Source organism: Octopus bimaculoides, chromosome 10 (assembly GCF_046866305.1).
Source record: "Octopus bimaculoides isolate indiv1 chromosome 10, ASM4686630v1, whole genome shotgun sequence".
NCBI lineage: Eukaryota > Metazoa > Mollusca > Cephalopoda > Octopoda > Octopodidae > Octopus > Octopus bimaculoides.
The window spans coordinates 37,206,549-37,216,294 of record NC_142937.1 but is presented as its reverse complement, the minus strand read 5'-3'; positions in this window follow the sequence as shown (position 1 = coordinate 37,216,294).

Here is a 9,746-nt window from a genome sequence, read left to right as displayed (position 1 = left end):
TGTGGCAGCTGTAGTAGTGGTGATGTGGGTGACAGTAGTTGTGGTGGTGGGAGTTTTCAGTAGCATTGTTGTACATAGTTCTGTGTTGGTAGTTATTGTAGTATGGGTGTGGTGATAGCATAGGTGGTAGAAATAACTGTGGTATAGATGGTTGTAGTGCTGGCAGTGTATGTGGTTGTAGTGGGGTTGTAGTTCACAGTGTTAGTGTTGATGCTGATGGTAAAAAGTGTAGATGGTGTAGATTGTGGTGAGGTGGTAGTATAAGTATTGGTGTGTTCATTGTACTGGTAGTTGTACACTGTCTTCGTGGTAGTTTTGATGTTTGTTGCTAGTGTTGGTCACAAGGGTAGTGTTTGTGATAGAAACCTTGTTGTATAGGTGTCACTGGTATCAATTGTGATGGTAGTGTTGATGGTAGTAGCAGTCATGTGATGTAGGTGTTGGTGTGTTTTTTTCACTTGTGTTGATAGTATTGGAGGTAGTAGCTAGTAGGTGTTGGTGGTAGTTGCTGTGATAGTGGCGTTCTTGATATTGGTGAGAACGATGTTATTGTTTGCGTTGGTGACAGAAATATTGAAGATGGTGATGCTGTTCATTGTGGTGTTGGTGGTACACTTGAAAATGTTTGCATTGGTGGGTTTTGGTAGCGGTGTTGGTGTTGGTGGTAGTATGTTAAATTGATGGTAGAGTGGGGTGGTAGTGGTTTAGAGATGAAAGGCTGGTGAGTAGCGGGGAGAGACAGTGGGAAGTGAGAGAAATGAATTATATGTAAACAGAAGGGAGAATAGAAGAATGGTAAGGAAGAAGAGAGAAGAAAGATGAAAGAAAGAGAGAGAAAATGAAGAGAAGTTGAGTGGAATGGAATGGGTAGGGGTGTGGGGAAACAGGGAGTGGGGAGAAGGGGTCAGCGAAGAAATTTTCGAAGAAGAGATTAGAAAATTCAATTAAGCGAGAGTTTTGCAAATGAAAAGCGACAAGGTAGTATGGAATATTATTTGCAGGCATATGAAGGACACGAAATACTGGAGCGGCATTGCTCCATGAAATATTCTTAGAACTGGTAATGGCACTTTCACTTAGACATACCAACCAGTCCCACCACCACCACCACCACCGACACAAACATCACTACATCACTCCACCATCACCACAACCTTTGCCATACAGCCATCATCATAACCGTCACTGTAACCATCATTATAACCACCAATACAACCATTATCACTATAATCATCACTACAAACATTACCATAAACACCACTAGAACCACAACTACAACCATCAGCATAACCACTACTGCAAGCATCACCATAACCACTTCTGCAACTGCCACGATAACCATCACCACAACAACCACTAAACTCACCACCAGAATTATCAGCACTACACTCTTCACCACAGCTGTCATCACAACCATTATCACGAACATCACTACAACGCCTACCAAAGCCATCATCATGGCCGTCATGACAACCACCACAACATTTATAACTTCAATCACCACCAAAACCACCACTTCAACCACCATCCGAACTACCACCACAGCCACTACCACAACCATCACTGTAGCTAACACCAGTCACGACTTGAAACTGCACTGCAATTATCACCACAACTATTATTGTAGTTGTGAGTGAAATCAATTTTGGACTGAAGTCCTCAAATATTGGTAAAAAGTAGAAATAATTAGATGACCAATCATTATTTTATCATACATGTAATCCAATGGGATGTCCATAAATTTGGTTGTGACTCAGAGAATGTCCTGCTCACAGGGGAAGGGAATCAGCTATGGGCTGAACAGAAGACTGTGTGCCATTATGATTATGTGCTAGCTTATAGGAGAGAGTCCTTTGGTACTATACATATCAACATTTTCGGAGTAGAAACAATGTAAGCAGTGTAAACACATTTTCCACTACTAACACAGAATTTCAGTGGTACTATAATGAGAAGTTATATTCAGTTGTATCCTAACATTAGACTGTGGTGAAATATTAACTTCAGATTTTGGCACAAGGCCAGCAAGTTCAGGAGGGTGTTAGTCAATTACATCAATCCCAGTGTTCAACTGGTACTTATTTTATTTACCCCCAAAAGGATAAAAAGCAATGTCGATCTCAATGGAATTTGAACTCAGAATGCTGCTAAGTATTTTGCTCAGCATGCTAATAATTCTGCTAGTTCACTGCCTTGCCTTACTGTGGTGTATGTGGTTGTAGTGGTGTTGGTGTTCACAGTGTTAGTGTTGATGTTGCTGATAAAGTGTTGATGTTGTAGGTGGTGGTAGTGTTGGTGGTGTAGTATAGATTGTGGTGAGGTGGTAGTATAAGTATTGGTGTGTTCATTGTACTGGTATCATCATCATCATCATCATCGTTTAACGTCCGCTTTCCATGCTAGCATGGGTTGGACGATTTGACTGAGGACTGGTGAAACCGGATGGCAACACCAGGCTCCAAGTTGTGCACAAATTTTGGCACAAGGCCAGCAAAGTTGGGGAGGCTGTAGGTCAATATCATCAACCTCAATGTTTAACTGGTACTTATTTTATCGACCTTCAAAGGATGAAAATCAAATTTGACCTCAGCAGAATTTGAACTCAGAATGTAAAGACAGACAAAATGTCGCTAAGCATTTTGCCCGGCATGTTAAACAATTCAGTTAGCTCACCGATTTACTGTTGTGAAATATTTCTATAGAACAAACTCTACTAGAGACATTAGATTTGTTGTTGCTTAGATCTTGCTGAACTCTGAATGACTAGCCCTATTATCAAAATCATTGCATCCACAGCCATGCCATCGTTATTTCCGACAATGTGTCTGCAGTTACATTATCTAATGTGTCCTTCCTCTTGTAAAGCATGGTGTAATTTGAGAGACATTTGACTGCTTTTTCTCTACAGAGAACTTGGCAAGCTGGATGGCAACATTAAATTAGTTGCCATGTTAGGTATGCCAGTTAAAATGTTTCAACATGGACCACCTTAAAAGAAATTATAGAGAAATAATTTAACTTTTAGAAACTTTAAATAGCAATACACTATATAATTAACTTCATATACACTCATCTTGAATGTTTTAAGTATAAAATATGTAGGACACTTGTGTTAAAGGTCAGAGAATGTAACAAAGTAGTTTAAATGAATTGTATTCTATACACTCAAGATTTAATACAATGAGTGTGAACAGATATAATAAGAAAGATATAGGGTTATACTGTTAGACTTGCCAATTATAGTATCTCATAATGACAAAAATATGGTTATATGTGTGCGTGAGTGTGTGAGTAAATAAAATGTTTATGTGCAACACAGAATGTATTAAAAAATCTAAGATAATTTTAAAGTAGTTAATTTAAGCCATTAGCTGTGTAACTTTAAACAGATGAGGCTCCTCTCTACTTTCTGGTGTACAAAGAGCGTTACAAGTAATATTCTCATCTGCTTAATTTTCACAGTTAAAAGTTTATAACTGATGTTTAGCTATTTAATCATCAAAACCACCACCACCACCATTATCATCATCATTTAAAGTCTATCTTCCATACTGGAATGTGTTGGATGACTTGACAGGATTTGATAAGTCCAAGGACTGCATCATTCTCCAGTATCTGCTTTGGCATGGTTTCTATGGCTGGATGCCTCTCCTAATCTCAACTCCTTTACAGCATGTCCTGGGTGCTTTTCTCACATCAATGGCACTAGTGAAGTCCCCATGTAGCTTATAAGACTACAAAACCTCAGGAGGTGGAGTGGCTTTATGCTCGGAGAACTTTAAGCTATGAGAAGGAGTTGGGGGTAGAACAAGTTGTTGGCTACTCCCATTTACTAAAGAGATACTAAATACTACCAAATACCTCCCTAAATATGGCATAAAAATGGTAGCTGAATGAAACACTAAATCTTTGCATCTGCTGGTTCATTCTCACTTTGTCATGTAAATGCAAGTAGCCACATAGATCCTCTACAAGAACCTGCTTTACCCCAGCCTAAGAGACAGCGAGTGAGAGGTAGAAAGAAAGAAAAAGAGAGAGAGAGCAACAGAGACAGACAGACAGAGTGCTATTACTTAATGTATTTCCCAATGAACAGTTGCCCTCCATTAATTTAGCTGGTTTCCATGTTATTAAGCCTTATATATTGGTAGAACAGCTGTAACTTGGTTCAAGATTGTTTTATTGAATTGTTTTCTGTGTTGGTGGTTGATTAGGAAATGCATTTTTTATTAAGGCTAGAAAGTAGGGAATATATTCAAAGCAGAAGTGCTACTTGAGAAGGCCTATCAAGCCAAATGAAACCGTAGTTGTGGCTGTTGCTGGTGTCATGTGAAATCGTAATTGTAACCATTGCCTGTGGCATGATCTTCAAATGTTGGGACTCATGGAGGCAATGACAAGTGACTGAAACATTGGCAATACACTGTGCTTGAGAAGACTCATCAAGCCTAGTGAAACCTCAATCGTAGCCATTGCCAATGTCAGGTAAGTGGCACCCATGAAATCATAGTCATGGCCATTGCTGGTGTCATGTAATTAGTATCTGTGCTGGTGGAACATAAAAGCACACATTACACTCTTGGAGTAGTTAGTGTTGGGAAGGGCTTACCAGTTTCATTCAATCTGTCTAACCCATGCCAGCACGGAAAGCAGACATTAAATGATGATGAGAATTCATCACTTACAAATCAAACTGTAATATTATGCACGAATATAATGGAAGTACAATATAAGATAAATTTAAACAATGATAATTCAGTCACACTTCTTTCAGAAGAAATATTCCACTGAGCATGGTGTAATATTCGTCGAAGGTCATAACCATCTCAAGCAAGACAGAAATTGTCAGTAGTGTAGCAACCACTGGGGCATATATTCAGTATCTATGGCTGGGAACCTCTACCAAGTAATGTTGAATAGGTTGATTGTCTATCTTGAAGATGACCTTTTGTGACTTAGTGAAGGTTGCAATACGTGATGCTTGATGCACATTAACTTCATGAGAAGTGTCATGAGCAGAATCATGATCCCTAAAGTAGCCACTTTGGCCATTCTGCATGATTTTATATACAACATTTATGCATAACTGCTTAGAACCACTGCTGATCACATGAAACTCAATATAATCTGCTGCATATCCAGATCAGATTGTCAGCAACTAACATGGTAACCTCATTAAGCCTACTTTGTGAACAGAATAATTAGTTGAAATCCAGAAGGATGAAAATCAAAACCTCTCAAATGATTGACCAAATCATGAAAGTTAGCAGCCATTAAATATTGTGCATATATGCAATTTTAAGATAAATGTAAAGAATGAATTTTCAGTGGATTGTGTAGATAAAACTCAAGCATCAATGGGTAACAACGTTACTGTGAGACTCAAACTTCAGAGCATGTTCAAAGTTATATGTTGATTTGACCATCTCAGTGCATCTTTGATACACTCTTAGTCATCTTATTCACCTTCCTACTTTATACTGAAAGACTGGGACCAGAAAAAAAGGGAGGTTGCTCATCTAGTGTCATCTTCTCTCACAATAAGGTAACACCAGCGCAATCAAGACTCAAATTTTTTCAACCCGCAAATAGACTGTAAGACTTTAGTAGTGGCAGATATTCAAAAGTCAAAGGCCTTTCCTGTTGCTAATTCTCACATGCTTCCAAGTAAGGTGAAATACCACATGACCAGATATATTCTCATAGAATTTTGGAAATGAATGACAATACTTATGACAGTGATGCTCTTTTACAACTATGACAGTGCAATGTCAAAATAAAGAAGAAAACATAGTCACACATACACACACAGATAGATATGAAGATATGATGGGCTTCTTTCTTTCTACCAGATCAACTCAGAAAGGTGTGAGTGAACTGGAGTTGTGATAGAAAGTACTTGCCCAGGTGCCATGCAGTGAAACTTAACCCAAAAGTCTGTGTGAGAAGGGTTCCAAGAGAACTTACTGAAGTGCATAAGCACAAGTGTATGGAGATCTGTTGATGATTACTCAACCACTACAATGATGAAGGTAAAGCATTTTTGGAGAGGATAGTCAAGGAGACGAAACCTGAGACCATCACTAAGAGACAGAAACCAAAAGGTAGAGTATGGAGTGGAAACATCCAGAATCACCAGCAAAAATAGAAATTCAAAACTCAATCTTCTGCAGAAAAAGTGATGCTAAACACTTTTTATTTTAATGAAAAAGGGCCTATACTGGATCATTGCCTGGAAAAGAGATCAACAGTCACCAGTACAGGCTACAGTGAAATGCTGTAGCCTACACTAAACATCAAAATCTATCGTGAAAGCAAGTGATATTATTGCATGACAATGTACGACCATATATGGCGACCCACAACATTGAAACCATTGAAGAATTTAGTCTCGAATTGCTGGAACATCCTGCATACAGTCCAGATCTCACACCTTCTGACTATGAACTCTTTAGATTGCTCAACCATCTTTTATGAGGTCGTTGATTTACTTGAAGAAGCACAGGAAGTGGTTCATAAATGGTTGTGTAACCAGCCAAAAATCTTCTTCTCCCGAGGAATAAGCAAACTTGTGGATAAACTGGAAAAAGTGCATCAGAGAACAAGAACACTGTGAGAGATACAGACTGATGTCACATCTGGAATATGGTCCAGGCCTAGCTCCCTTGGATTATTACTTGCTCTGATTCAAGGTTCCCATCCTGAACTTGCAATACTTCATCAGCCAAGAAACTTCAGTGAAGAATTCTTTGCCTTGAAGGACAACAACTGGTTTCAACATGGGACCAAAGAACTGGCAGAAAGGTGACTTCAGATGGTGCAAAACAATGACCTCTAATTCGAATGCTAGGGTGCTATGGTTGTAACTAAACAAATAAAGTCAATAAGTTACCAAAATATTGCAAAACTTTTGACTCAACATAATACTATTTATATTAACGCCTTGCCTTTCATTTCTAAGAAATATAGTTATAATCTTAAAAATTCAGACATATTCTTCCATGAGAATTGTTATACATCACTTTTTAACCAAGGAAATGCACTGACAATTATTTCTATTATAAAGCAGTAATTTATTTTTTTCCCTCAAATTAGTTTATAAAATGTGTATCTTTGTATGCGTAAACAAGCCTGTTGAAATGTACGTGAATATACATAGACTCCAACTTACAATTCCATAATGATATTTCTATGTATATACATAGTGAAAAATCATATTTATTGTTTGATAAACTTTTATTTATTATTAGTTTTTGTGTTTGTCTACAGGGCTTTTTTTATATTTGATATACTTTCTTTAATTTATTCCCTTGTAGTATAATTTTTAGTTTTTCCATTTCTTTCTTTTTAGATTTTACGATGTTTTTGTCTGAAATTGGAGACATTCTCATGAATTTCATAATTATATAAATGGACAGAGGCCAAACAAACAAATATAGTTACATATTTACACATACACTAACACAAAAACATGCACACACACACACCACATATCTGTTTATTTATATGTATATTTGTATATGTGTGTGTGTATGTGTATATATATATGCATGTGTGTTTGTATATATGTATATACATATATATGTATATATATATTCTTATATTAATATATTCATATATACATCTATGTATAATGCAATGAATTCAATATAAATATTCTATCTGAGAGCAAGAGATTGTTCACAAGTAATTCAATGTCTCCATTAAAACAAATAGTGTAAGAACTTGTAAGAAATCAAAGCCATGAATATTGGTATATAAATGGAATATTCCGGAAAGAAACACTTTATTTTTTCAGTAGACTTCTATTTAGTTTTCTTTCAATTTACTTTCAATTATTTTTGGATTGTTGTTGTTGATTTTTCGTTATTTTTTTGTTGTTGTTGTTAATGTTTATTAAGTATGTGGTTTTTTCATTCCGTAAGACAAGAGTAACCTATAAATTGTAAGTAACTTTTCAAAGCAGAGTTTGGAATTGTGTGGTGGGGTATGTGGATTACAGAATAGTTGTCTCAATGGATACATTTGTCTGGGTAGCTTGAGAAGTTTCATTCACATGTAAAATGGAAGAGAGACATAACCTTTGCAGATAATAGTTATAAAAATATGGATGAATATGTAATCATATATGTACATATATGCATATACATAGTTATATATATAATACAAATATATATATATATATATATATAATATAATATAATATAAAGAGAGTGAGAGAGAGAAAGAGAGAGGTACATATATATATATATATATATATAGATAGATAGATAAATGCATATATATATATATATATATGTATATATATATATATATAATATAAATAATATATATATATATGCATGCATATATACATACATATATGAACATAATTACATCTACAAATAAATACATATATATATATATATATATACACACATATATGCATATGGGTACAGGACATCATGAAACATGTACAACAAAAAAATATGAAGCACGAGTACATGGAATATGAATTAGTTTTTTGAACAACAAAAGACACAAATGGAAAACAAGACAAACAACATAAAGCACGACCCTTCACTAGTTGTTGCCTGTTTTTCTACTCTCGTATTTTGAGCATTTAACAATAATATGTGCTTTCAATAAAACAGTTGCTCCCACCAAGCAAATTAAATAAAATTTGGGATTTTGCAGAAGGTCAAAATTGGTAACACAAACAGGACAGGGAAAACAAACAGAAAGGGCTGCTAAGCCTAAACGAGGTTGTGGTGGCAAACGTGTAAATCAAGCCTGGACAGGAGACAGACAAGAACATGTCTTCCTTGTTCCAGTTACAATCGAGAGAGAGAAAGTAACACAAGTTAGAAGAAAGAAAATAGCCGATGGTCTTTTACCTCCCTTTCTCTCACTCTTCTATCCTATTACTGTGTCACTCTCTCTCCCTCACCTGTCCCACGTGACCATCGGCCATCTTTCTGTACATGAGTCAAAGAAACACATGAATGATATCAGACATGTTGTAGATCAGTGGTTCTCAGCCAGGTTCCATATGGCCCCCAAAGCTCCATATAAGATTTTGGGTGTCCACACGACAAAATAGTAAATTGGAGTTCTACAATAGTGCTTTAAGGAGCCCCTGGAAAATTTTTGCTTTAGATGTATGCATTGGTATTTATTGCAAGAGTCAGCCAGGTATCTTTCTCTAACAATTTACATAGTTCAACCTTCATAAGTTAATGTGTGAAAAGCAAAATAGGAATTTTGAAAAAGAATAAAATTGTAATCAAAGGGGTCCATAGATAAAAAATGGTTGAGAATTCCTGGTGTAGATCAATAGAGAGCGTGGCTTTTATGCCACAGTACAGGAAAGTAGTCAAAGCAGATATAATAAAGGGTGGAAAAGGATTTGCAAGATCCACACCAAAAGCAGTGCCAAATAGAAGGTGTAGAAACAAGAATCATAAGATTATTAAATGGTAGGAAGCTTAGTTGATATACTTGTCAGTGTAAAACTTACCCCAGAGCTGAATGTCCAGAAGACTAGGTAAATTTGAGCAAGTAGAATAAATAGATGAATACATATAAGATAAACGAAAATAAGGAAAATTGATAGCAACATTAAAAAGAGCAGCAAATACCTTTTTTCAGATCACCACCAGCAAAATCTCTGAGGAAGGCAATTGAAGCATCAATATTCAAACTAGGTGAGCAAACAGTTAATTTTGTAACAGCAGCAACCTATATTTCCATACCATCATCGAGCG